Here is a 5,066-nt window from a genome sequence, read left to right as displayed (position 1 = left end):
ACTGGAGGGTCTTGGAAGAGTCGAGATGGGTCAGAGAGAAACTGTTGATTTTCTCTGACCCATCTCTCCCTCCGCTGTAGACTTCTCTTAGCGTCAGATAGTTTCCGTATTCTCTCAACAATATGCTGCCTGATGGTCAGCAGCTTTGACTTGTTAAGCGTGTGATAACGGGTCCGGAGTTCGAGCGCAAACTTTCGAACCTTGGCGGTAAAATTTCTGCCAGATGTGATGTAGTCAATCACACATTGAATGTGGGACGCGTACTGTCTTGCCCAGCCTATCTTTATGGCAAGTTGATGCATTTGTCTTTTGGTCTTATGATCAGCCGTTGGTTTTGTTTTACGGTTCGCATCGGCCAAAGCTCTCGCTGCATTATGCACGCAATAATTGATAGTCTAGAGGTCGGTTTCACCGGAAAAATGTCCACTTTGTCGCCGGCTTGTTCTAGCTGTGGTAGAGTAGGCGTTCCGCTTACATAGCCCCTTTTACGGAGTAATTCAGCATGGTTTCGCAGACGTTGCTGCGAAAAGTGCGATAGTTCCGGGTGTTTCTCGCACCACAGAGCATGCAGCCGTGCCATGTAACCCCGTTCACGGGCCACACTCGCATCGTTAGCAGTCTAGCAAGTCGTGATTCAGTCGCTCCGTCCACTCAAAGGTCACGCGATCCCGCTGATCCATCGCATTGAATCCATTTTCATTGGCTCCCCCAGCTCTAGATTTGTCGGCATTGTTGGCCGACCCATTGTCGGGAGCACTGCGCGTTCTGTTGTTTTGAACCGCATTTACTACAACTATGTTTGGTGTCGTCATTGTTTTTCCCACGAGAAGCTAGGGAAAGGGGTTCTTCCATCCTTGTAGATCCCCGCATGCAAGGATAAGGTTGCTTACTCTGAGATGTCGCCTGGTATCCCAGAGTCACCGTTCTAGACACCTCACCCAGGTGCCATTCAGCTTTCGGCACGGTTTTCACACCTCCGCTTGGGGGTTTATTCCTTCGGGACCACCCCTGGACAATTGTCCGCGACTGCCTATTTATTTTTGTAACCATATTCAGCAGAAACCCTTGGTACAGGGACCCTCTATCCGCAACCCGAGGACGCGTTCGGTGCCTTTGTCATAGGCCCATCGGTTTGATTCTAGAGGAAACAAAACTGAACCGAAAAAAAATATATATATATATACCCAAGTCATAGGTCAATTATAACGTTCAAGGTCAGTTACAGGTTATTTGAAATTAACTAAGTTTTCCAGGAGGTCAGCATAATTCCTAAAGTAAATTTAAACGAGGAATTCAATGGTAACCTGGATTTTGACCTTGAAGTTGAGATTTATGACTTTTGAAGGTCAAATTTTTTTTTTAATGGAACCCCCTTTTTTACATCTGCAAACGATTCAAGGTCAGTTAGAGGTTATTTGAAATTAAGAAAGTTTTTCAAGAGGTCAGTGCAATCCCTGAAGTAAATTTCAATGAGAAATTCATTGGTGAGCTCTATATTGATCTTGGTGATGATCTTCAAGGTTTTCTAAAGGTTTTTTTCCAAGCAGTTTACGCTTACGTTTAGTATTACCCAGGAACAACGACGTGGACGTAGTAAATTCTGTTCCCTTTGGGATGCTTGATTAGCGTGATTCCCCTTGCCTCTCACGTTTCAGGGTGCTTGATTAGCGTGAGTTGCCTTTCACGCTTCAGTGAAGATGTTCAAAGTGAAAACCTTGAGCTTCTTGACAAAACCTATGCGATTGTAAAAGTAAAAAGTCGAGAGGCGTCAGATCAGGAGATCTAGCAGGCCACTCGATTTCACCCCTTCTTCCAATCCACATTTGAGGGGACTTAGTATCCAAATATGCTCGAACCTACCTACCATAATGAGCCGCTGCTCCTTCCAGCTGAAACCAAATATTTTGAAAATTATTGCCTGTAATCTCCCTTATTCGTGGTACAATTTAGTTTCTGAGAAGCTCTTCATATGCACGGTGAAGCGAATAGTTCAGACAGATATTGTTCAAGTAAGAGACTTTTTATGCTCTCCAGCAAAGACAGCTACGCAAAGATTTAAGCTAAAGTTCTAGTTGTATGTCAATTCGTATCAGAGAGAAATAGAGAGCCACAATGCATTAGAAATATCAGTTGATAAAAACATGGCGCCCCGTACTCGCCCTTATTTTACTCGAAAATGCACGACTCGAATTTCGGTTTTCCCAAAATTGTATCCAATTTTCTGGAGCAAGCGGATTATTTATAAAGGTAAGCGAATTATTTGGTTAATAAGTAAGTATTATTAATATTCTTCAACGTACTGACAAAGATTCGTATCTCTACCAGTTGGTAGAATATGGTCGTTTTGGTAAAAAGGTTCCAGTAAAATGCGATCGAGGAACCCAGTCAAAAACCGGTCGAACGCCCTGGCCTGCTAGAATCCGGCCCAAGCCCGGTCATAATTTCTACAAGGGTATATATATATATATATATATATATACATATACATATACATACATACATACACATATATATACACATATACATACATACACACACACACACATATGTATGTATATATATATATATATTAAACAGCATTCACTTATTATTTTAATTGACGATGGTATGCTTGTCGTTTCTTTTGTGAAAGGTCTCGAGAGCGGATAGTAATTTTATTGGTAAGCTTAGGAAAAAAAATTCTTATCTGTTCCCTTCTGTATTAATTGTGTTGTATTTCTGATTCCCTTTTTGTGTTTAGTTGCTTGTGTTTATTTGTTTTATTTTGTTGTTTCTGAATTTTTCTTTCGTTTTATTAATACATTCCTCTGCCTTTCAAGACCATAAGAGCTAATTTCTCTTATGGTTTAAAAAATGGCATTCAGAGATCGAGTTATTTGCTATGTGTGCGATAGAGTCTATCAACCAGGATAAATGGCTCGAATTGATGGAAATAATAATCCTGATAGGCAAAACATTGCTATTTTTAGATGCCTTCAACTTCGAAGACCACCACTCGAGAGTAGGTTATATCTCAATTGCAATCAATCGATTCGCAATGAGATAGAGGAGCTCCAGCGTGACCCAGGCTGTTTAAGACTGAATGTTCTTACACAAACACGCAGGAAAACGTGCATGTTCTGTAATGCTGATGTTAATACTCAAACGCTTTCAATTGAATGTAGAGTTAACGCTTTTATTGTCATGGACATTTTCATTCCAGAAGAAACAAGAGCATGCTTAAATTATTTGGATAATCATGGTTTCATCTTATGTCCCTTGCTTCCTGGACTACAAACGATTAATAGACCTATAGGATTCCAGGACAGCAGTTACTTCTGTTTTTGCAACAACTTCGTAACGAAGGAAATGTTCATGCGGCTGCGGCGTTTAATAATAAGTATAGTTTCACTGATGAAGAGTTTGAAGCTATTGCTTCTGTAACAAAGGAACAATTTAGAGGATCGTATGCATTTTGAAATACTATTTCGAAATTAGATGGACATGGTGCCAGATACGTGAGGAAAAAAGATCTGCTGACTTTCATTTGCAAAATGCGTCAAGGTCTTTCTGATGAATTTCTGAAAGTGATTTTTAATTATTCGAGCCGGCAAGCTACAAGCATGGCCATTACTACTGTAAGAGAGTCTTTAATGCAGCGATTTCTGCTCGGTAACATTGGATTAAATGCGATAAGCAGAGAGGAATTTATTGCAAGACACGTGACATCTTTCGCCAATGAACATTATAACCCACAACTAGAAATTTCCAGATCAATACCATCCGGTTATCGAGATGCAAGGCGCTTCAGCAGAGCTTGCAAGAGAATATATAGCAAGAGCTCGTGAGACAAATATTGTGCAAGCGCGCGTAGAAGTGGACAATATGCGCTACGAAAATGCATGAACCAAAATGCGACAAGGTACCAGCTGTGGATAGCTTTCAATGAGATCGATGACATAGGAGCAGACAATAACGAAACACTTCTCGGTTATTACTGCAGATGTAAGTCAGTGGCCAGAACTCTTTGCACTTGCGCACATATTGCAAGCGTTTTATGGTTCCTGGGTTATTCACATCACCAGCAACACGTAAAGTATCCTCAAACTTCCTTGCTACAAAGGATTCTAGACGCTGCTAATAGAGGTGAACAAGCCAACCCGAATCAAGAACCAGAAATAGTTTAATATTTCGCAAAAGCTAGTGGGATTGGTTCTATCCGCTGATCATGGGTGCTTAACATTCGGCCCTCTTCCGAAGGGTACACTGTTATTATCGAAATGTGCGCAGTATTTACTAATGTTACTTCGGGTACCATTGCTGCCTTTAAATAAGTGATTAATTAGTCAAGTTAAAATCTTGGGCGCTTAGCATTTGATCGTTTTGAGAAGCGCGCTATATGAGTCAACGGTGTAGGCAAAAATATGACAGACCACGATGTGAACTGTCATTTCTATGTTCACATCGCTTTTGTAACTAAATCCATTGTGATTCGTTCTATTCGCTTATCATGAGCGTTTAGCGTTCGGCACTCTTGAGAAAAGTACAATGTAATTATCGGAATGTACGCACTAGTTACTAATGTTACTTTGGGTACCATTTCTGCCTTTAAAAAAGTGATGAATTAGTCAAGTTAAAATCTTGGGCGCTTAGCGTTTGATCGTTTTGAGAAGCGCGCTATATGAGTCAACGGTGTAGGCGAAAATATGACAGACCACGATCTGAACCGTGATTTCTATGTTGACATCGCTTTTGCAACAAAATCTGTTATATTTCATTTTATTCACTGATCTTGAGCGCTTAGCGCCGCACAGCGCAAAAACTGTCCATTTTTTTCGATTTTTTTACGGATATCTTATCCGGCACTTATAACCTTAAGACTGACAAACTTTCTGCTAAATCCACAGAAAGCCATTTTCCCATACATTTAGTACGGGATCCTTTATAATGAATCACTTTTCGACACGAGCTACAAGAAAAAATAAGACAAAACTTGTTCATCCAAAAAAGAGCTATAATTTTTGATAGCACACGTAAGAGGGCATAGGCTCCTACATAGGAACCTATATAGGTTTCTGTATTAGACC

Source organism: Belonocnema kinseyi, chromosome 4, assembly GCF_010883055.1.
Source record: "Belonocnema kinseyi isolate 2016_QV_RU_SX_M_011 chromosome 4, B_treatae_v1, whole genome shotgun sequence".
Classification (NCBI taxonomy): Eukaryota; Metazoa; Arthropoda; class Insecta; order Hymenoptera; family Cynipidae; genus Belonocnema; species Belonocnema kinseyi.
Note: the sequence above shows the minus strand (reverse complement) of the source record.